At 40.3% G+C, this 25,056-nt stretch overlaps 1 protein-coding gene across 1 annotated transcript in view; it reads left to right on the top strand.

Moving 5' to 3' along the window:
- LOC143270236 (uncharacterized) overlaps window positions 1–25,056 on the top strand; it is a 285,186-nt gene that overhangs the window by 206,201 nt on the left and 53,929 nt on the right. The window lies entirely within an intron of this gene.

The following is a 25,056-nucleotide window of genomic DNA, read 5'->3' as shown; positions in this document are numbered from 1 at the left end:
CCTGACTAGGCTTTCCATGCCCTGCATCCTGCAACTCCTTCTCAGTGCGAACGAAGCCCCTTTCAGGATTTTGCTCCAAATGAACTGGTCCTCTGAAGCCTCAGTGTTGCTTCTCACTTTGCTCTGAACACTCACAGACACAGGACAGCACAGAAGATGAGCAGTCTCTCTCTCTTCTCTGGGACATCAAGTTCCTAGTTACTAAATGATAACTTGAAATCACCTAAAATCCCAAGAGCATTCAACAGAGTCCAAACCAGTCAGGATCCTGAACATTTGTCTCTTTCCTACAGTCCAGCAGCTGGCTCTGCAGATCCACAAATCAACCTCCTCAATAAAACCAACACTGGATATAAAGTGTTCAGTTAGTCAAGCCTAGAGCTGCACTCCAATTATCTCAGCATTTAGGAGGCTGAGACAGAAGAAGCAGGAGTTCAAGGCCAGCCTGAGTTGAGTAGAAACACCCCGTATCAGAAAGTCAATCAATCAGCTCACATCTAGCTTCAAGAGCTCTTGACAGTTGATGGGTTCTGGAGGAAGAAAGGGCAGTTTTCTTCAGTAGTGTGGCCCATGATAGGTTGCCCATGCTCCAGTGGTTGGTGGGCAGCACTAAATGGACTCCGTGGATAAAGAGGAGGAGGTAGCAACATGAAGTTAAAAGGAGTTAGGAGGAGTCAAGAAGAGTTGAAGAGGAAAAAGAAGAGAGTTAGACATGATCTAAATATACATGTGCTCATATATGAAACTACCAAGGAATACTTTTTAAAACTCTATGGTAAGGCTGGAGAGATGGTTCAGAGGTTAACAATGCTTGCTGTTCTTTGAAAGGACCAGGTCAGGTGGCTCAGAACCAGAGGGTCCAACTCTTTCTTCTGTCTCTGCAGTCACCTGAACTCAAGTGCACATAGCCACATGTGAATACACATAATTAAAAAGATAAAAATAATTTCTATTTTATGTGTGTGAGTGTTTGACTCCATGTATATATGTGCACTGTGTGTGCTGTGACCATGGAGTCCAGAAAGAGGCCTTGGATCCTCTGGAACAAGAGCTACAGGGAGTTGTGAGCAGCCCTGTGGGTGCTGGGAGCAGAATCTGGGTTCTCTGTGAGAGCAACAGGCACTCTTAAATGTTGAGCCATCTCTCCATCCTCAAAATAAATCTTTTTTAAAAAATCAGTGGTAGTGTGAGTTTAGAATGTGCAAAGGATTGGATTTAATTCTCAGCACCAAAAATCGATCAATCAATTGATAAAAAGTTGTTCAATTTGCATCTGTACTGGGCACAAACAGACTTTTCTTCTTATTCCCTAAACAATATAGCATTGCAAGTATATGCAGAGTATTGAAGTTGTGCTAGGTGGAGTTATTCTTGTATTTATTACTGCATGTGTGTGGTCAGAGGACAACTTTTTTGGCGTCCATTCTCTCCTCTACCATGTAAGTCCCAGAGATTGAACACAGGACTTCAAGTTTGGTGACAAGCTCCTTTACCCACTGTGCTAGGTGTTAAACGTAATATAGAGATGAGTTAAAAATGAAAGAAGACAGGAATGTGTTCTGTGCAAATATGATGCCATTTTATGTAAAAGACTTTAGAAATACAAGGGGTTTGGAGTCTACCTAGGATGGAGGGTGTGTCTGGAACAAATTCTCTAAGACCCAGAAACAACAAGATTGTGTGGGAGTTGACATTTTAGTCTGTGAATCAAATATGGCCTGATATCTGTGTTGTTGGCATTTTTTAATCATGGTGTTAAAACACAGCTGCATTTATTCACTGTGTAGTTCTGCAGGTGCTTTCAAGCTGCGGTGGCAAAGGTGAGTTGCTGGAATAGAGTTCACAAAACAAACTATTTGCAGAAGTGGGGGTGGGGAGGACAAGGTGGTTTGATGGGTAAAGAGGATTGCTGCCAAGCTGGATGGCCTGAGTTCAGTCCTGGTCCCACACGGTGAAAGGAGAGAACTAACTCCCACAGACTGTCCTCTGACTGCTTTGTACACACTCACACACACACACACTCTCTCTCTCTCACACACACACACATACACACACTGAATAAATGTGATTTTTTTAAAGGCTGACTGTAGGCTAGTAAAAGCATACATGAGTGATGGAGTAAGAGGGCATGGCTCAGGAGTAGAGCTTTCATCAAGTGTACAAGAGGCCCTGAGTCCCATCCTAGAACTAGAGGGAGAGAAGGTCCAGCAGGGAGTAATTAACCATTAAAAACAATTCAATAAATAAGCAGAAATCCAAAAGGTACAGGGTTGAACTCAAATGCAAGTCTATGTACCACACCTTCACCATGCCTGCCTAGATCACTGTAAATGTATACAGCTGTGATTTTCACTATGTTAATTCTTTCCTTTTGTCTCACTGGACATGTGATAACTGCTCGCACTCACAGAGTACAGTGAAACCTTTCAGAACAAGAAGGCAAACCATGATGCCAGATCAAGTTTCTTAGCACTTTCATCCCCATTAGCCTGGAATATTGAACCCCTGTCTTCTAATCCTTTATACAATTTTTCCACACACAAAAAAAAATGGGTTTTATGTGTACACTGGAAGAAAATTGGGCATTGTTTGAAATTTTAGGCAGTCTGACAATGGAACAACTATACAAGAAGATTAATATTGATCGAATGATGCACTTTATTGCTTTTCTTATGCTATTTTAATATTTAAAAAGATAGTCAATTTAAGTGCCAGGATAAAAGTTTTAGAAAAACCTGTTAAACCTGTTAAAATGAATTATAGAGAAATTCAAATTCAGCGAGAAGAAAGTAACAGTGAAGTTGTTTCAAGATTGGATCATAAGGTTACAGAAAGAATGCCTGTTTTCACACAATCAACCTTAATTTATACAGTAACTGTACAGCAGTTACCTGATCAAGTGAATACACAAAATATTTGGACTCCAATGGAAATGTTAGATTTATGAAGGTTTAAGGAAGCAATAGTATCTTATGGCATGCATTCCCCATATGTAAAGCAAATGTTAAACTCCTGGTGAACATATAATAGGATTATACCACAGGACTGGCAGGAGATGGCACAGGCTGTTCTGGAACATGGTCAACAGCTCCAGTGGCAAATGTGGTTCACGGAAGAGGCTAAAAACATAGAAAAACAATGGAGGGATAAAGGAATACAAGTCTTCCAGGATCAGCTTGTTGGAGAAGGCCAATATGCTGTAGTACAAATACAATGTTTATATGATATCCAACCCTTAATTCTATGTCAAATGGCAGCCTTGAATGCAAGGAACAGAGTTGAGGAATCAGGAAAGAAAACTGAGTCATTTACAAAGGTTATACAGGGCCCAAAAGAATCTTTGCACAAGCATCTAGTGAGGACCTTCTAGCTGCATCCTAACAGGCAAAGAGCACATGATGGTTATCCAGAGTAAGCATATCAAAAACAAGGCCACTTCCTATTACTCTGTAAACTTCTTTAGTCCAAGGCTCCACCATCACTGTTATGGCAATCAGATTCCATGACTTTGGGAGCGGCCTAACTATAATCAATCCATGGTAAGTATATCTGCACCTCTGAGCAGCTCTATGGGTCTGGGCGATCTCCTCTGGCCTTCGGTTACCTCCTGTGGAAGCTAGAGATGTTTACAGTGTTTACTTCTAGGGTCATTGCAGGATTTATGTCAGATGATGGAGGGCAGGTACTTTGCTCAACACTGGGCCCACACCATGCATTTCTACATTGCCTGCTGCTACTGTTTCCATGGCTATCAGTGCAGGAATGACCTTTGGCTCACTCCCAAACTCTAACCACTTTCCCTTCTCTGATGTTTTTGTGCAGAAATATGTTTCCACCTAACCTTGTGGAGAGCTGCTTCAAACAGGTTAGGAGGAAGCCCATGGTTTAATGAAGGAGGGGTGGAGGGTGGAGGGTGGAGGGAGCTTACTTCCCAAGGAGAAGGGTGGGAAGAAGGGCCTGAGTCGGGGGACCTTGGAGAGGATTCTTGGAGAATATGTGTACTGCCCATGGCTATGATGGTGATGCAAAGGGTGGCCAGGTTATGGAACTCATGGAGGCTAGGATGCTGGGGTAGAGGTTCTGAGACTTCTGATCACAGATGTGCTAAAAATCTGTCTGAGCATCAGCTTGGGGTTCATAGTAGAAAAGCAGCCACAGGCAACATGTGAAGAGGACTTACACTTTCCTATAAAACTGTATTTACAGAAGCAAGTAGTGGAATGATTTTGGCCAGCAGGGGGTGCATAGCAACCCCTTTATTGATGGCTAGACATAAAGATGCAGACTATATATCCATTTTCTATGCTTGGTTTTTAACAGCCTCACTATTCGGTTACTCATTTCTTTTCTTTGGTGAAGAGGATGAACCCCAGGACTTGTTTATATTAGGCAAATGTCAGTTACTAATTTCTTTTATTATTATTATTATTATTATTATTATTATTATTATTATTATCATTATCGATATTATTTTCAGTGTGTGTGTGTGTGTGTATGTGTGTGTGTGTATATGTGTGTGTGTGTGTGTGTGTGTGTGTGTGTGTGTGTGTGAATGCATGTCAGGTGTGGGTGTGGAGCTCACATGACAACTTTTGGGGCTTGGTTCTCTCCTCTCACTATGGGTCTGAAGATCTAACTCAGATCATCAGGCCTGTGCTCAGGAAATTCTTTGACCTGCTGTGAGCTGTCTTGCTGGCACAATTATTCATTTCTTTAGTTATAAGTTTTATTAAGAAATTTAAAATAGAGATACAAAAAATTGTACTATTCTTTGGCATTAACAAAGATTGTACACAAAATCTTTGCTGCTCAAGTCTCTTCTATCTAGGGTAGAATTTGCAGATGACCTCTAGATCACGTCTAGGTGATGAAGGACAGCTAACACACGTAAATGATCTGCAGACAGCTGTTCTGAATTAGAACCATTTAGAGCAGTGGTTCTCAACCTTCCTAACGCTGTGGCTCTGCAATGCAGTTCCTCATGTTGTGGTGAGCCACAACTATAACAGTATTATTGTTGCTACTTCGTAACTGTAATTTTGTCACTGAGTGGTGTCACAGTTCCTAAGATGATACGAAATACGTGTTTTCTGACAGCCATGACCAACAGGTTGAGAACTGCTGGTTTAGAAACTAATGACAACCAAAGGTCTGCATGTGTTCACTACACAAATGGTTTTTTCCAGCATTTTCAATCCATGGTTGCTTGTATCTATGGACATGGAATTTATACATGTTGAGGAGTTGTATCTAAACTTTTTCTGGGAAGATAAAACACACAGGTCTGTCACCCAATGAGAGACCAAAGTCATGATTGCACCAATTTGGTGAGCTAATGACTTCTTGGCAGGCTTTTTAATTGGAGTGTAGGTGAGGGGTTACTTACAGGAGCAGGCGTGACTCAAAAGCAGTTGCATCACCAGAAAAGTCCATCCCAGCGTGGGTGGCAAGTGTTGAAAGCTGTATTCCTGGATGAGCTCTCTGTGCAATTTGCAAGCAGCTCACCAGGTCCAAAATCTCCTCTAGGCAGTTTGGCAGGTCAGAGTCTCCTCCATTTATCTAATGTTTTTATAAAGACAGGGAAGGGACTTCACAAATCTTGTAAGCTTCAGATTTCTCAAATGGGAAGTATGTTTACTTCCTGAATTTCATGAATTTTCCAGCTCCCTACATGAGTGAATTTTTCAATTTAGAGGAAGCTGCTGTACAACAGGACAATATGCTATAAGTCTTTATGGAACTTTGAAATATATACATGCAGATATGTCATATAAATATGATATATAAAACACATATGAAACATGTATATATATTCATATATGATTCATTATGTATGATAAATGCATATATTTCATGTATAAATGCAAAATACATAAATATATATGAAATACATATATATGGTGAAATGTCCAAATCGTTCCAATTAAACAATCAGAAAAAGGCATACACACACACACACACACACACACACACACACACACACACACAAATAAATCTTTAAAAACTTTCCAATTTTGGTGCATTAGAGGATCATGGGCAAGCAGCTGGTTGAGCTTTCTGATTTCCCTCAGCCAAAGGCCCTGGGTGTCCAGAATAAGCACATAAGTGCCTTATGAAGAAAGGACAAGTTCTCCTTTGAATAAGTGTTTGTAATTTCCTAAACAAATCCCCAGTGTTGGCAACATTTTTATTTTGACTGGTAGTTTCCAGCAAAGTCACAGAGTGTGTAATGTAAGCACTATCTGTATGGATATTAAGAAATTGATCAGAAAATGCTGAAAAACTGCAATGACAGCATGTAGCTCTGTTATTTATGCAAAGGAGCCATTTGTAGTAAATTGTACTACTTCATAATTATAAGCAAAAGCATTGGTGCCTGTTGAGGAGCCATCAGTGAATATCAATAGGGCATACCTCAAGGGAACAAATGATGTCACATAGAAAATACAAATTCATGCTTATTGGCAAAATCAATAAGTTTATCTGGAGGGTAATGATTATCTAAGATTCCCAAATATGAGGCCAAAGCAATAAGCCAGAATTCAGTAGTTTGCATAAGCCAATCAATTTGTTCTTTGGTATAAGTATGTATAATAACATCTGGTTCTCTACCAAAATAGCACCTTCCTTGTTCTCTCCCTAAAATTATAAGATGAGATACAGCCTCATAATATGGTCCAATGTCCCTTTTATGTGTGGCCGGGAGATGCATCCACATTAAAGGTGCAGTCTGCCAAAAAACAGCAGTTGATGAAAGAACTGTTCTACATATAATAAATTTCAAAGGTTTATCATAATCCATAAATGTGGCAGCTTGTGATCGTATGGCTTGTTCTATGATTTGAAATGCTTTTCTCCCTGCCAGAGTAAGCTCACAGGGAGACATGGCACTAGCATTTCCAGGTAATATATCATAAAGAGTTTTTACATCACTCTTACTGAGATTCAAATATGGGATAAGTCAATTAATATCTCCAAGAAGTTTTTAAAAATCATTTAAGGTTTTAAATTTACCTAATCTTAACTCTAATTTCTGAGAGGAAATTTTAGACGCCATCATTTGGAATCCATGATAAGTATATAGAACCTTTAGCTGAACTTTATCAAGTGCTATCTCCAGTCCCTTACTTTGCAAGGCATTATTAGGTTCATCATAACATTTTAAAACCTTGCCACCATCTTTTCCAGCTATCAAAATATCATCCATATAGTGGATTATATACATTTCTGGCCAATGATTTCTTTCTTCTTTTTTTTTTTTACTTACAAACTGTATGGCTGTGGCAGGCTTCTTGCCAACTGTTCTTATAGCTTAAATTAATCCATTTCTATAACTCTATACCTTGCCACGTGGCTTGTGGCTTACCAGTGTCTTCACATGCGGTTTGTCATGGTGGTGGCTGGCAGTTTCTCTGACTCAGCCTTCCACTTCCCAGAATTCTTCTCCTCCTTGTCCTGCCTATACTTCCTCCTGCCTGGCCACTGGACAATCAGTGTTTTCTTTATTGACCAATCAGAGCAACAGATTTGACATACAGACCATCCCACAGCACAACTGTATTACAAGGTTAACAAATAGTTTTACTAAGATATGTGAGAATCTATACAAAGGGCAAAATGTTGCCTCATCAGTGCAAGATAGTAGTTTTTTATTTTAAATTTTTTTTGAGAACTTTATATATGACCACTGCATCTATATCATTCCTGCCTCTCCACTCCAATATAATACTTTCTAAAGAATATGAGCAATTTTTTTTTTTGTTTTTTCGAGACAGGGTTTCTCTGTGTAGCTTTGCACCTTTCCTGGAGCTCACTTGGTAGCCCAGGCTGGCCTTGAACTCACAGAAATCCGCCTGGCTCTGCCTCCCGAGTGCTGGGATTAAAGGCGTGTGCCACCACGCCCGGCGCAAATATTTATTTTGAACCAAGGACTCACTAAATTTTATTTCATGAAACAAACTACATTTACCAGTTGTTGAACATATCAGGATACATATGACAATTGATGACAAGAAGTTTGTTCAAAATCCACTTGGGATGTGACTAAATCCAGAGTTATTATGAGTTACATAAACTGGAAAAAGACAGTAGGTAATAGTTTGGTAAAAATAATCTTTTCTAAATATCCTGCATTCAGAATGTGGCATAAGTAAAAATTAAGGTATTAATTAACCTTGTCATTATTTCAGGTAGCTTCCATATTAGAAGAAAACTTCCTGAAGATGTTGGATATTTCATAAAATACCTCAATTTGAATAAAATAATGTTCCCTAGCTTTAGAATTACTGTGACTTAAAATTTTTATCTGAATGGAAATGATTTATAAATTTATTTGATTTATTAAGCCTTGGCTGGTTTGTTTGTTTGTTTGTTTGACTGGACTGATACTGGACTGAGGTTTCACCACTGCTGTGCATGTACTCTACCACCCACCTGGGTCTCAAGCACCTTTTAAATTTTTATTCATTTTGAGACAGAGTCTCATTCAGTTGCCCAGGATGGTTTTGAACTCACTCTATAGCAGGATGGCCTTGAACTCAGCATTCTTCTGCCCCAGTTTCCTAAGTAATTAAGCTTAGAGGCCTGCACTACCAAGCCTATATCTAAACATGGTTTTAAAAACTGCTCATTTTACATTCTTAACAAAATGCTTTAAATGTATATAAAACTAGAGACTGTTGCATAGTGAATTATAATACTTGTGTGCTTAGTCAAGCTTTTGGGTTGTTGAAGGTAAGTTTCTGAGGAGTCCTCACACTCAGCACAATCTATTGCATGTATGTATGTATGTATGTATGTATGTATGTATGTGCAGGGATGTGCGTGTATACACAGACACGCCATGGTACGTGTGTGAGGGTCAGATGAGAACTTGCTAGAGTCAGGTCACCCCTTTCTCCACGTGGGTCCCAGGAATTTAACTCATATGATGAGCTTTGGCAGGAAGCACCTTCACCCACTAAGCCATCTGACCAAAGCTGTAACTGTGGTGTTTGTTTCTTTGTTTGTTTGTTTGCTTGCTTTTAGAAGTGGGGGAGATAGAAACAAAAGGAAAATGATGGAAATGAAATTAGTGTGCAGCATGACTGGCCAATGATTTCTTACTGATTACATTGCAAGAGCAACATAAGATTTATATAAAGTGGGATTATTAGCCATGTCCTGTGGGAGGACATGCCATTGACATCTCCTCACTGGTGCTTTAAAATTGATGGCAGGTAGGCTGAATGGCAAAGCATTTTTGACCCTCTGGGTGAAAGGGGATGGTAAAAAAAAGCAATCTTTCAAGTCTATGATAACTTTGAAATGTCCCAAAGGTATGGTGATGGGTGAAGGGAGGCCAGGTTGAAAGTCTCCCATCAATACCATCATTTTATTCACTGCCCTTAAAACTTGTAATAGCCGCTATTTACCTGATTTTTTCCTTAATAACAAAGATAGGAGTATTCTAATGAGAATTACTAGGGGTGATATGGCCAGCTTCAAGCTACTTCTGTACCAGCTGCTGTGCAGTCAATAATTTTTCATGGGTAACAGGCCATTGATTGACCCACACAGGCTGATTTTTTCTGCATGAGTCACAGGAGTATCAATGACCCCCATGGAAAAAATGGTCTAATCCTGCTCTTTTTGACTAGGGGTGGCCTCTAGAGGTTTTAGTATTCCTGTTCCATGTTTTCCTAAGTTTTTACCTGGTAAGTACCCATTTTTCAACATTTGAGTGGTAATAACATCATTAGTACTGCACATGATTATTCCAAGTTGAGATAAGTCTCTACCCAAGAAGATGATTGGTAATCTGGCTATAACACAAGGTTGTATGATACCTTGATAACTGTCCTGATCTTTCCAATTTAAAATTTTTGAACTCCTTTCATGGTTTTGACTTTGTCCTATTCCCTTCAAAGGGGTCAAGGTAGCATCTAATGACCAAGTTATGGGCCATTCCTCCTTTCTAATAATGGTAACATCTGCACCTGTATCAACCAGATCCGATAATTCCTTGCCAGCCAGCCATAGGGTCATGAGAGTTTTCTGTGCTACTTCTGATACTACTACTGCCCAAATGTACATATTTTCCTTTTAATTAGTATCTTTCACATTAAATGACAAAATATTTCTCACAGTAGTTTGAAAACATGATACTATGTGATACATGTTTGTGTACCTTAGATGATTTTGATAGTTCATGTTGAAGGTATAATATAACATGAACTTTGGCTTGTTCAAATCTGTGAAGTTTTATTTATTCTTCCTTCTTTCCATGTGTCATCAATTTAAATTATAGAAAATATACTTATACTTAATACTTTAGTGTAGATGTAACCAACCATCTTATTAAATAAGAAACACAGAACCAATGTAAAGAAGAAAGCCAAGAGGTCAGAGCTCAGAGCTAAAACCTTACCCTTCCTCCTGTGGTGGTCCTACCTCTCTGAAAGAGACCTACTTCCTGTGTGTCTGTCTTTATATAGTCTTTCTGTTCTGCCTTCTCATTGGTTGTAAACCCAAACACATGACTGCCTCATCACTGCCTGTATGTACAGCCCTCCAGGTCTTCTATGGTATTGAGATTACAGGCATGTGTCTCCAACACTGACTGTATCCTTGACCACACGGAGATCTGCCTAGCTCTTCTACCAAGTGCTGGGATTAAAGGCGTGCACCACGAATGCCTAGCTCTGCTATGGCTTGCTATTAGCTCTGTCCCTCGGGCAACTTTATTTATTAACATACAAATAAAATCACATTTCAGTACAAATAAAATACCACCATACTTTAGAACCCTCCTTTAGCAAAAATTAGTTCTTACAGTGATTTGACTTTTTTCTGAAAACAGGTATTTTGGCACATGTGTAGAACAGGCACAGATACAATCCCAGCACTTGGGAGGCAGAAGCTGTCAGATATGTCTCAGTTCAAGGCCAGCCTGGTCTACAAAGACAGTTCTACTCTACACAGATATACATAGTGAGACTACATTCATTGGTAGAGACGTCTAGACTTTCCAGATATTCTAAAGTTACAATGGGCTTAATAAGTAGAATTAGTAAATTAGCATACTGTGTCATTAACTTTTTCCAAAATTCAAATGAAGTATCAGTTTTGGAGGATAGCTAGACCCTCTATGATGTCCCCATAATTTTTTATGTCCTGATTCTCAGAGAAGGAAATGCAGGCTGTAAGTCTATGTGCTCAGAGTTTTGAAGAAGACCAATATCCAATGTTGTTTTTCATTGCTGTATGGACTTTGCATTTTGAGGACAAATGAGTCTTAAGTTACATCACCTTGTCTCCATAGACATGGAAGGTCTTGTCAGTGTGTGACAAAAGAATTACCAGAATTGTTCTAGTTTTTGTATATTTTGTATTAAAATTCATAAAAATGATTGTCTTGTCAAAGTTTTGAGCATTATAGGCCACTAGTTGTTAGGAAACAAATGAATTCTTGACCATGATGCTCATATTTTGAAGAAATTTTAAAGTTATTTTTTTTTTTTTTGGTTTTTCGAGACAGGGTTTCTCTGTGTAGCTTTGCGCCTTTCCTGGGACTCACTTGGTAGCCCAGGCTGGCCTCGAACTCACAGAGATCCTCCTGGCTCTGCCTCCCGAGTGCTGGGATTAAAGGCGTGTGCCACCACCGCCCGGCTCTTAAAGTTATTTTTATATGAGCACAGTTTACTGAAAGTTGCTTTTTTCATACTGAACCACCTCTCCTTAATGTAAACATGTAATCTATCTAGAAATTCAGACATGCTCAATTTTGCTAAATATAGAAGTAGAATTAACATTCTACATAATTTTACTTTACAATTTCTTTATTTAGTCTTTTTCCAGATGACTTGCCTATCAGTGAGAATGAGGTACAATATCACTTTGTTGACATTGTTCTGTAGTTTTAAACTAAAACTATTTTATGAAATCTGGTGTCTCTGTGTTGAGTGAATATATAGTTAGGATTGTAGTATCTCTTTTAGGAGTATAGCATTTTCTTCCAGTCTCTTCAGACTAGGTCTGGTTTGAAATCAAAATGATGAGATATTAGAATAGCCATGCTTTCTTATTTTTACTTACATCTATATGGAAAATATTTTTCCAACTTGTCACCCTTAGTTTATGTCTCTCACTGGTAGTCAAATCTGTTTCACAGAAGCAAAACAAACAAACAAACAAAAAAAACATCGACCTGCTTTTCTTACCCATTCTACTTGTCTCTATCTCTTCCTTAGGCAGTTAAGACCATTAACACTTTTAGTTATTATTTAAGGTCGTCTGTATATAGTTTTGAGGGTTGTCTGCTATTTGAGAAGCATGGGTTAGAACTACCAGTTCAGCCTGCTGATTTGTGGTATGGGCTGGAAGAGCTTGCGTTTTGACCACTATGGTATCTGAGACAATTGCATATTCCACTCCATGTACTCCTTTATATAGGAAGATGCTGCCATCTGTATACCATGTATAAGTGGCCTGAAGTAATGCTCATTTCTGCATATGTATCAGATGGGGTGGTAACTCTCTTAGGGTCTCAATGTGTGAGTGTGATGGGGAGTATTCCAGGACTGGTTGGGAGAGAAGATTTGAGATGTAAAGAGGTGGACATGGTTGAAAAGTCAGTGCTGTGTTCTCAACCAGTGCCACCTGAAGGGAGAGAACTTGAGAGGGAGGTAATGTTAGAAGGCCCTTATATGTTAAAAGGTGTGACAGAGGGTGAAGAGAAAGGACAGTAATGGGTGACTCAAAGGTTGGCTTCATAAGGAGGTGCTTTCCATCTGGAGTCTCAGGATCCAGGTTGATACATTGTGAGAGGGCCTTTGTAAAGCAGTTAAGGAATTCAGATGAGTTTTCATTTTTCCCCTGCATGACCTCTTGGACTTTTTCATGATTTATTGACTTAAGGACAGTCTTGCAGAAGCCAACTAGGAGGCAGGTTCAAACCTATTTCTAGCTAGAATGTCCCCTGGGTTATTGTAATCCCATCCAGGCTCCTGGTCTGGGACTGCCCTAGCCCCCACTGGGTAGGTGTTATCTGTTGGATGGAGTTTGCCTGCATGGACCCTAGCCTGATCCCAGACTCACCTAAGCTCCTCTGGGGCAAGATTGTTTGTACAAACAATCATATAGACATCATGAAAGGTAAGATCATAGGATTGGGTAATGTACTGGAATTATTTAATAAAAAAGTGGAAGAATTGACCGTATAGGACCCCAACCTATTTTATATTTGGGAGAGCTCAGATAATGAAAAGGGGACATTTACCCTGACTAGACCATCCACCCCAGCAACCACTCACAAACGAAGAACTGGGGCTGGTCTAGATTGAGGAGGTATAGGAGGTCCCAAGGTAGAGCAGGAACAATGAACAGGAGGACTAGGGGCTGTTTGTGTATTAAAAGTGGATGCCAGGGAGGGTTGACCTGGTGGATGACCTGTTTCTGAGGATGGAGAAAGGGAAACTGAGGGGACTGGAAGAGAGTGCCACGGACTGCCCCACTGGGAGTACCACGACCGTAGGAGAATCAGGGCTTGGGTAGTCAGGAAGGCGAGGATTCGGCGACTGACAGACAGACAACACACTCAAAAGCGGTTTGAATCTGCTGCAATTTTACTTCTGCAAATCAGTAGTTTATATACAGAAAAGAAAACTATCAAGTCATACAAGGAACAAGAGCTTGGCAATAATTCAATTACATCATCTTTAAAAAAATCAAGCACACAGTTACTAATTGGTGCTAGACATATGCCTTCACTCACAAGAACTTTATGACCCAAAGAGCAGTCTGTGTTTTTTAAACTTAGTACAGTTCCTAGACTTGTGTAGGCTTCTTGCAGCTGTGTCCTTCATCTTTATCTCAGCCGCTTGCTAGTTTATTATGTACTTCTACTTTTCTGGTTCTCATGACCCATTTAGCCAATTTGGATGCTGCAGATCCTCCCTAAGTCTTTCTTCAGTTCTTTACCACATATCTCTTCTAATATAAAACCTTTTAACCTGCTGGAATATGGACTCTTGTACTTTTACACCTGTAAGGGGAAGGAGTTCTGCTGTAGTCCTTAAGTTTTCCATGCTGAACTTTCTCAACAGAGGGGCCCACCATCTGCCTCCTATGAGATAATGTTTTCTGCCATAAATCACTTTAGTTGGGATTCCTAAAGGATTCCTAGTGGGTGAGTGTTCATTCCCTAGAAGTGCCTGAACTATTATACTTTCTATTATCTAGCAGCTTGAGGCTTGAGGTTTTTAAGGAATAGTTCATTCTGCTATATCTAATTAAGGTCCATGTCCAGCTTCCCCTTTCCTCCACAGTTCACAACCCAAGCATTCATTAATTTTGGCTGTGTTTTATCGATTAATTAGAACATTATCAGAAAAGCAGTTATACAGAACACATAGCCCTGAGAACTCATGATCTGTGAAGTATGTGTCCTTCGAGAAGGAGACATAACACAGGCACTCTGGCAGGGACCTCCAGGGAGCTTAGTCCCATGGGACACGTATCTCCCGTACGCTATAATTGACATAATTGTTCATGTCACACAGACGACACTGGAGTTGGTGTGGCAAGAGAGGAAGATGTGGACTTTGGCTTTGGTTTATAGAGTGGTTGCTCATTAGCTGGCTCAAAAGAAAATGTTTCATCCTGTTCTGACTTCATAGCTAGTAATAGCTGGGTGGGGGAACAGGGGGAACAGAGAGAAGGCTTAGAGAGAAGGTAAGAGAAGGCTTTGACATATAGGGTCTCTATCCATTTCCCCGATCACTCACAATAGTTGTAAAGGTCCCATATAATATTGGGATCTAGTGTGCCATTATGTGGCCATTTAGATTGATTATCTAAAGGATAATGAGGCCAAACTTTATTGCACAAGCGAACAAGTTTAGGGCCTTTCAAATCAGGAGCCAGGTGTGAAGGCTTGAGATTTTCTAGGAGGCATCCCAAGGGGGTGTGAGAAGGTATGGAGTGCAGGGCTCCCATGGATGAGAGGGGAGGGAATCATTCACTGCAGCCTGTAGTCATGGGCATCTCCTGACTCAGGGAGGACCGGCCAGGGACCAAGCCATTCAGAGGGTCATCACCCAACTCAACTGGGGTCCTGCTTAGCCCGGCTAAGCCAACAGAGAGACTCAGGTGCCTGGTAGCAGGGCTTTAGTAGAAGCCAGAGGGCGAGAGAAAACCGAGCTCTAGGGGGAAGGAATCATCCAGAGGAAAGGCTGAAATGGTAGACTTTTGTGGCTCCTTTTGTGAGAAGATGGGAGAGCACAGGAAGGGATGCTTATAACTGCCTGATTGCATCTCTTAGGATGGGGGTGTGGTCAGGTGAAGAGGGCCAGCCTTAGCCTTAAAGACACTGTCTGGGGATACCTCCACTTCCAAGAGTACTAGAGGGGTGCTGGACATTCAAAGGTCACTTCCTCAGACCCAGGAAAAGGTTTACACCAACCAAAAGGGGAACTCACCTAATTGCCGCTGTTGGATGGAATGCTGAGCGATCGGTGAGCTGGAAGTTTGGTCTGTTGCAGATGGACAGGAGATGAGGGATAGAGTCTTAGTGTGGCTCAGACCATAAGGGGAGAGCACAGGCACCAAGGGAGTCTATCCCGGGTTTCGACACCAAATGTAAGTAAACCGCAAAAACTCTGGGTTTGGTGTCCTGGGTTTTGGCACCAAATGTCCGTAAACCACAGAAACTCTGGGTTTGGTGACCCAGGTTTTGGCACCAAATGTTAGTAAACCACAGAAACTCTGGGTTTGGTGTCCCAGGTTTCAGCACCAAATGTAAGTAAAGTGCAAAAACTCTGGGTTTGGTGACCAGGGTTTTGGCACCAAAATATTAGTAAATTGATGGCTGAAACTGCAAGGAGACAATTCAGCCCTGGAAGGCGAGGTATCCCAGACACCTCGAGCTACTCAGAACAAGAGTTCTGCCCTGAAGGTGGCCCGGACACCTGGAGCTGTTTTGCACAGTCTGATGGCTTGGACTGCAAAGAAACAGTCCAACCTTGGAGAGGAAGGTTTTCTGACTTCTCGGGAGAGTCAGGACTGGAACTGCTTCAGCAAGGAAGGGTACCCTGACTCTTCGGGAAAGTCAGGGTATCCTGACTCTTCGGGAAGGTCAGGATTTACCTGGTATGATGGTATGATGGGGGATGGTTTCCCCACAGGAAACAGCAATCCTGCTCCTCTCCTGGAGAGCCACAATGTCTGGCTCAGTGTTACCAGCTCTTTCTCGCTTAGTCCAGTAAGGGACTTCCCAGCAAGGTTCTTCTGTTCAGCTCCCCCTTGCTCAGTCCACCATGGGACGTCCCAGTAAGGCTCTTCTGTTCACCAGTCAATGAAGGTCTTCACCCAATACTCTTTTGAGAAAGAGGTTTATTTGGGAAGGAGGAGTCCAGGAGAGTAGCTGCCTCTACCAGGATGGAGTGAACAGCTGGCAACTGACCAGGCAGGGCAGTTTATATAGGATGTCTAGGGCTCAGAGTCAACTGTGATTGGTTAGTTTATTTTCTGCCCAGGGATTGGCCAGTTTTGTGAGAAAGGGGCAGAGATGGCCCTGATTTCAAGGCTAAACTGTATTTCTTTCACTGTCCTTTCTTGGCTTTTTGACACTACCTCTAAGGCCAGGGCACATTTCTTTCATTTACTCTGATTCTAGGGTCCAAGAGTGTTATTTTGGTACTGGTCTCAGAGTCAGGACATATTTCCTGGGTTCTGGGTTTGGGGATAAAGTGTTCATTTCTCTGGCTCAGGTCCCAAACACAGGCTGTGTTTCTTTCCCTGGTCCTGGGCCCTAGGGCCAGGATTCTACTCTCCTGCTCTGTGATTGGTTGATTTCACAAGTCAGTTGGACAGCGGCAGAAATGGTTCTGATTTGAGCTAAACTGTGTTTCTCTCACTGGCTTTATTTGAGCCATCCTTCCCTAATTCTACGCTCTAGGTTCTGGGTCGATTTCTCTAACCAGCCCCTTTTCCCTACAAGTAAGAATGGTAACTTTTTGAGGTTGGGGGTACTATCTATTCTCTTTCACAACTTGTAGAACATCACTCAAATCCTTTCTAGTTTTCATAATTTTCATTGAAGTTGTTCTCTTATTTAGAGGAGCCTCCCATTGAAAAGCATTTGAATATCTCTTTTGAAAATTTGCATATAATTTCTTGTTTATGTATATTTACTATTAACAGTTATGACTATTTTATGATATGTGTTTTTTTTAAATTCTGTCCAAACAAATGGATTTTACAGAAATGTACAGAATATTCCAATAAAACATTAAAGAATACATGACTTTTCTCGACAGCACATGGGGCATTCTTGAAACGTGAATTCTTATTATGACAAAGCAAATGCCAACAAAGACAGAAATAATGAAATTACATTCTGCATTATATATGACCACTATTTATTAAAAGTATATACCATATCAAAATACTCAAATTCATAGAAGCTAAATAGCATACAATTCAAACAAAATTGAGTGAAGGAAGAAATGAAAAGGATATTGTAAAACTTCTAGAATTTATTGAAGATGAAACCAGGATAATCAAACCTAAGGGACACAATTAAACCAACCAGTAGAGTGAAGTTTACAGAGTTATTTCCCTGAATAGATCATTTTCACAGTGTTTTCACAGTGGTATACACACCAAACCCTTTTTCACTTTATTGGTTTCTGCAGTTACTTCTGGATATGTAATCATTAAAGAAGATTTTGAATCAGAGGGTCAGGTGTAAGAGAACATTCAATGTTTGCATTCTCTGTGCCTGGGTTTTTCCACTTAATATGATTTTTTTTCTAAAAAAATACCCATCCAGTTGCCTGCTATAATATTTCATTACTCTTTATAGCTTGATAGTGTTGTATAATGTTTATGTGCCACATTATCATTGGTACATTGATCTGCTCAATGATGCAAGCCCCTTGAGGCAAATGAGTGGTCAGGCCCCTCCCCTGAGGACCTCTAACCACCAGGGTCCACACACAGAACACTCTAAGTGCTCTGAAGGTTGGATCCAATCTCTGCTCTAAAGAATAAAGTGCCAATGCTCAGAACTTGAAATACCACCAATCTCTGAGTTCACCCCAAGATCTGAACATGAATTCCCACCAGTCCCTACTATGGGACACTCTGACTCGCAGGAAACACTATGTAAGCCCTATATTCTGCAAAGTTCTCTGCTGCTTCTCATAAGAGCAGAGGCAGACACCCTTCTAGATTTTTCCCTTCAAATAAATCTCTTGTATGAGCATTGCATAGTACGATTTTCTGGTATTCCCTGCCTCCTGACTGCCAGCATTCCTTGATTTTCAGATTTATAACACTTTGCTGAAGCCTCTGAACTCAGAGCTATAATATTTTCAATGGATATTTAGGTTATTTCAATATCCTAGTTCTTGTGAAAAGGGAGTCTATGAAGACTTTGGAACCAGTATCTCTGAAGTAGGATGTTGATTCATTTGAACATATGCCAGTTGGGGTGCAGCTGGGTCATATAGTAGATTTATTTTTAGTGTTTCAAGCATTCCTTTATTTTCATAAATTGCTAATTATATTTGCAAATGTTTTGGTACATTTACACAGCACCAAATTTATTTTTTATTTACTTTCTTTTCTTAAGAAATGTTTTATTCATTTTACATACCAATTAGAGATCTCTCTCTTCCCTCCTCCTTCCCCCTCCATTCCCTCCTACAATAAGGTAAGGCCCCCCATGTAGAGTCAGCAGAGCCTGGTTGCATTCAGTAGAGGCAGGTCCAAGCCCTTCTCCCTGGCTAAAGGTTGTGCAAAGTGTCCCACCATAAGGAGTGGGCTCCAAAAAGCCAGTTCATTTACCAGCGATGGATCTTGATCCTACTGCCAGGGGTCCCCTTAAGCAAATCAAGCTATACAACTGTCTGAATTATGCAGAGGGCCTAGCTCAGTACCATGGAGGCTCCACAGGTGTTGGTCTAAATGTCATGAGTTCCCACTAGTTTGGTTTGGTTGTCTGTAGGGTTGCTCATCATGATCTTGATGCTCTTTGCTCATTGAATCTTTCTTCTCTCTCTCTCTCTCTCTCTCTCTCTCTCTCTCCTCTCTCTCTCTCTCTCTCTCTCTGACTGAACTCCTAGAGCTCAGCCTGGTGTTTGGTTGTGGATCTCTGCATCTTCCTCCATCAATTACTGAAGAAAGGTTCTATGACGACAGTTAGGGTATTCACCAATCTGATTACTTGGGTAAGCCAGTTCAGTTCAGGTGCCCTCTCCACTATTGCTAGTAGTCTAAGCTGGGGTCAACCTGTAGATTCCTGGGAACTTCCCTAGCACCAGGTTTCTCCCTATCCACATGAAGTCTCCCTCTATCATGGTATCTCTTTCATTGCCCAGCACTAAATTTAAAAGTAAAGAAATTATATGATTTTTTGAATGCTTCATGATCTAATGATTGAATATTCAGCTTCTATCTCTTTAAAGTGCCTTGATATTTTCTTTCATTTGTACTGAATTTCTAAATACTATGGGAAATCATGGAAATCATTTAAGTTATATTAATCTTGCAATCAAAATGACAAATATGCATATATACATGGTATAACACTTTTTGATGCTTTTATTTTTATTTCTGAGATTTTAATACAATTAAAACATTTCTTCCTCTGTTCAGTTTTCTCTAAACTTTCCTTAAACCCTCCCTGCTTTCCTTCATATTTGTGACCTCTTTTTCACTAATTGTTATTGCATTTACATATGTAAATACATATATATTCACGAGTATAACATATTCACTCTGTCTACTAATACCTGTATGTATGCTTTTGTTCCTTATCATTTAACATTGGGAAACCAATTGATGTGCTCTTCCTTGGTGAGGAAGACCTCTCCTGCACCCATTTTCTTCAGTTCTCTATACTTCATTGTGTAGGATTTATGCTTCATGGGATTTTTCCTGTCCACGTTCACAGGTCCATTGAATTTGCTCTTGTTCAGTTCAAATATGGTTTTTTTATATGATTCTAGTTTTCCAGGTGGCCACTACAGTTGTTATTAAAATCTATTCTATAAATTACGTAGTACACTCATATTATGTGGTTGATTTCCTTTATGGTGATAGTGACATGAGTGAGATTATAGCTAAGATAGTAGGGCACCTGCCTGGTATATTCAAGGCATGAGTTTTTTCCCATCATTGCATAAACTGTGCTACACTAGATGTGGAAATGCACATAAAATGATGATCAATTTAAGAATATCATTAGTCACTTAGTGAACCTGAGGTTGTCCTGACTTACAGGAATCACTGTCTGTTGAAGTAAGAGAGATGCTTTTAGCCAGATATTTATTTTACCCTTGAACACTACTGTACCACTGGGCTTGCATCATTACAGCTCAGTACTGGGCCTTGGTTACTAGAATTGGCAATAAATATATGAAACCATAGAAATACATGAAACTATTAGACTTTCAGAATAAATTTTATACTAATTTTGATTAAAAACTGAATACCTCTCAGCCAGAAATTCTGCAGGTATCATCATTTTAATACATAAACGAAACACACAACATCCATAGTGTGGTTCATAGAAATTGTAAACCCAGATGTAGTGGAACTGGGGAAGTAGAATTGGGACAGTTCAGTTTGTTCCTGTGATGGAGCCAGAATGTGATCCCACCTTAGTCTCACAGGTTTACTGAACATTTGCATGATCTTTTATTTTTTAAGGCTTTATTTATTTTAATTCAGTTTATTTGTTTTTGACAAAATAATATATGTATTCAATATGAATATATAAGGGTGAAAATATGGTGTTTAGTCATGTACTAACAATGTGAGATGATTCCATTTATGAACCTATTACTTTATCCCTCAGCTCACATACTCAAATGATTGGAAATAGGGAAAACTCCACTCACACACATTTTCTAAATTTATGTACATTTCAATTCGTTTTCAGAGCAGTAGATCTGTTTATGTCATCTTCAAACATTCTTTATTTAATTATTTCCTCTGAGGTTAAACCCTTCTATGTAAATGGGACCCATTAAGACACAGAATGTTTAAAGAAAGATAAACAATTTGTTCTAAAGGGAAAGGAAACATCCTATCACCCAGAGAACTTCTTTAAGCTCACTCAGTAAGGAAACACTCATATTAGTTTCAGGAATTCTTGAACCTGAGCACATTCATTATTCTAAAAATATCTGACAGACACTTTCAGACAAGCTGAGAAGCATAGAACAGGCTGAGAAAAAGCCTAGTACCTTTCCAATGTCCTGTGTCTCCCAAACCCAGCAACTCTAATTATATAAAGATCAGGCCTGTTTTTCCTCCAAGGGCATCTATGTTCATAATAATATACTCCAACAAAAACATGCTCTACACACACACCAACATACATAATTTAAAATTATATTAAAATACAAATTAATGATAAGTAAAACATCAGGAACTGAGTAAATATGTAAAAATATCTCAAAATCCATTTTTAAAAATTATGTGTCTGTGTTTGTGTGAGTTTATATTTATGCATGCCATGCCCGTTTCGGGAAGAGGAGAGCATTGGATGCCACAGCACTGAAGTTACAATTGAAAATGAGTTACTGAAAGTTAATACTGAAAATGGAACTGAAGTCCTCTGCCAGAAATTTATGCAATCTGAAAAGTTAAGACCTCACTTCATGCCCTCAGTGTGTTTTTCTAACAAGCAGAAGGGAATTTGAGAAATTAGAGAGGAAAATAAAGTTTCCTTACATGAATGAGAACACAGCCTACAGAAACCACAGGGACACTTGAATAGCAGTGATATGGGGAAATATTGTACCTCTAATTGTTGTCATTGAAATTAGTGATCTTGCCAAGAAATAATAAGGTACACCAAGAATCTGTGAAATAGGAAAGGAATGGTTAGCCTAGTATGACACACCCCAGGAAATAGAACCAATGATGGATACCACAAGTAAAGACATCTCATATTGAACAAAGATGAGATGCCAGAACAAACACTTGAGAATAGATACTCTATTCACAAGATAGTGTGTGAAAGTGGTTATTCTAATGCAGAGGAAATAAGTTAAACTCATCTCTATTACTCTGCATAAGTAAAATCCAAATAGATAAAATTCCTTAATATAAAACCTTAAATTATGACTCTGCTGGAAGGAAACAGACTATCCTGTATTGTGTAGGTGTATGGAAGTATGGCTAACATGACTCTAATTTTTCAGAAATCAAGACCAACAACTAATAATTGTGCCCTTATGAAACTACTAAGCTGTCGTATACATAAGGAAATGATCAAACCCATGGAAAGTAATATGACAGAGTAGGGGAAGATCCTTGCCAGACGTACATCTGACAGAGCATTATTATCCCAAATATAAAAACTAAACTAAGTAAAAACTCAAAAAGAGAGCCAAACGTTGTGTCATAGACATTTAAACTTCATTTCATCCCTGCACTTCAAGGCAGAGTGAGGCAGATCTCTGAGTTCAAGGCTAGGCTGGTCTACAAAGTGAGTTCTTGGCCAGCTGGTACCACTGAAGAAGACCTTACCTCAAAGCAGGAAACAAATGAACATCACACTCTTTCCCCCACTTTTATCCCATTCCTTCTATCCAATATCCATATATTTATTACTTCCCACTGATCCATAGAACCACTGTGTACTAGGGACCTAGTGTCACCAAATACAGTTTGGTCCCAGGTAAGGATTCAAATCCATCTCTATTCCATGGGGCTATCCATTGTTCCACAGAACTTTTTCCTCTCAGAGAACCAGTGTCTGCCACCAGACTGGGGCAAGAGTAACTCATGATAGGAATACCATACATCAAAGATGAGAACAGATATCTCATCTAATAAACAATTCAAAACCCTAGTTGTCCAGACCACTGGGAACATACACAAACATGAAAAACTAAGACAATATGCCTCCTCTTGAAGCGAGAAACTGTATTGTAATATGCCCCAAGAAAGGCAATTTAGATGAAACATAAGCCAAGGAGTTCCTAATATTAGGTAGAGATATGATCAAGGACATTAGAGATACAAATAAATGATTTATTAAAGACAGAACAAAAGAAACAGTTGAATGAAATAATAATTACAGAATTTAACTAAACAAAACCAGTAAAGAATAGTCAAACTGAAAATAAAGTCAACATGATAGCTCACAAATCAATGAAAGTATAATTATCACTGAGTGCCATAGGGTATGATCTGCTACCTCAGAACATGTTGGTGTCTGAGGACCATGGTATGCCCAGGCCATGCTGATCTGGGTGGTTGGTGCTGCTACCTAGATCCAAGGACATGTCCTAGCATGGACCTCTGTGTAGGGTCATGTCTAAGTCCATGTCCATGTTCAGGCTGGGGTCTGTAGTGGTGTCTGTGAATCTAGTTGCCACAAAGGGCTCTGTAGATGGTAGTGCCCAGGAGCCATTGCTGTGACCGAGTCAGCCACCAATTTGAGTGGCCTGTTCTGCCACTGGAGTTGTGATGGTGCCTGGGCCCAAGCTGCTGCCAAGGATCATGTCTGGGTTCATAGTACTATTACAGCTGGGATCTGCGGTGATGTCTATGGCCTGTGTTAGCAAGGGGGTCATTGGAAATAGTTTGTACCGAGTCAGTCCCACTTTTCACTGGCACTGGGATGGCTGGCCCTGCCCCTTGCTGAATACTGTAGCAGGTAAGCTGGCCTTATGAAAGGGAGAGCTTGCTGCTAGACTTGGGAAAGATGGCCCCACAACTCACTCTAGGCATATACCTCACCTGAGAAGCAGACTACAGCTGACTCAGTTGTCAGGTAGGCTGACACTGAAGGCATGAGAACAGGAGACTCCACCTTGCTCCCCGATCAGCCATGGTGAGGGAAAGATGTCCTCCCTCCTTCATCCATTACTACCTGTGACAGGTGAGTGTAATGGCACTGAGATCACAAGTGTACGATAGCTTGGCTAAACCCTCACCAGATGTGGAATTTGACAAAGCAGCTTCTGCTTCCCATCTGTGAAGCACAATAGAGCTGCCTCTGTTGTAGATGCAGGTGAGTCAGGCCTAAGATATGAGAGCAACAGAGCTGGCCCCTTCCCCACCCCCATCTTCCATGTGTTGGCATGGGGAAGGGAAAGATGTCCTTCCCCTTTGTCCCTTGCTACCAATGGCAAGTGAGAGAGCTGGCCCTGGGAATGCAAGAGTGAGAAAACTAGCCCTTCCCTACACCAGAAATAGCACACAGGGGAGTGGGACCTCCACTCCACTTGGGCAGCACACTAGAGATGACCATGTTATTGAGGTCACAGGTAACCCAGTCCTGAGTGCATAAGAGCATGAGTGTGGACCCAGCACCCCTTTTCATGCCCCCTACAGCAATCAGGAAACAGGGCCCTGCACCTTGCCCTGGCCAAAAAAAAAAATAGAGCTGGCCCTGGCAAAATGAATGAGGGAGACTTCAGTGTCAGGGCCTTGAACAGGAGAACTGGCCCTGCTCCTTGCTACAGGTGCCTTTGGTGAGCTAGGCAAGACAGTGCTGGGTAGCTCTTCCAGGTAGAGATGATGAGGGAAAGCTAGAGAACTGATTAACCCAGCTACCATCCAGGCCCAGAATCAGGGCTATGAGTTAACCCAACCCGACATCCAAATCATTTATGAACTGTTGGAGCATGTGAAGAGGATGAACATAGAGACCCAAAATAGCAGGATCTCCACGACACAGGATAACAGTATATACATGAGGAGCCCCACTGAGCCTCATTATCCATGGTGTAGCAGAAACCATTGGCCTGGAGCTAGAACAATGACTCATGGCAATGAACACTTGCAAGTAAACATAAATGGACTAAAGGGTAAACTGTGCCTCAAAGGACCACACTACAACTTCCACCAGATTTTTCTTTTTTGGCTGATTTTGCTTTTGTTTTGTCTTGTTTCTTTGTTTTGTTTGTTTGGGTTTTTTGTTTTGTTTTGTTTTGTTTTTTAATTTTAAATTTGGTTATGATTTGTGAGGGAGTTTGCAAAAGCAGAGGGCAGATGTGAGGAGATGTGGAAAAATGTAGGCTCTGAATGTATGAAATGAAATCCACA

The sequence above is a fragment of the Peromyscus maniculatus genome, chromosome 22, assembly GCF_049852395.1.
Source record: "Peromyscus maniculatus bairdii isolate BWxNUB_F1_BW_parent chromosome 22, HU_Pman_BW_mat_3.1, whole genome shotgun sequence".
In the NCBI taxonomy this organism is placed as follows: domain Eukaryota; kingdom Metazoa; phylum Chordata; class Mammalia; order Rodentia; family Cricetidae; genus Peromyscus; species Peromyscus maniculatus.
The sequence above is the reverse complement of the archived record's forward strand: the minus strand, read 5'-3'. Positions and strand labels throughout refer to the sequence as shown.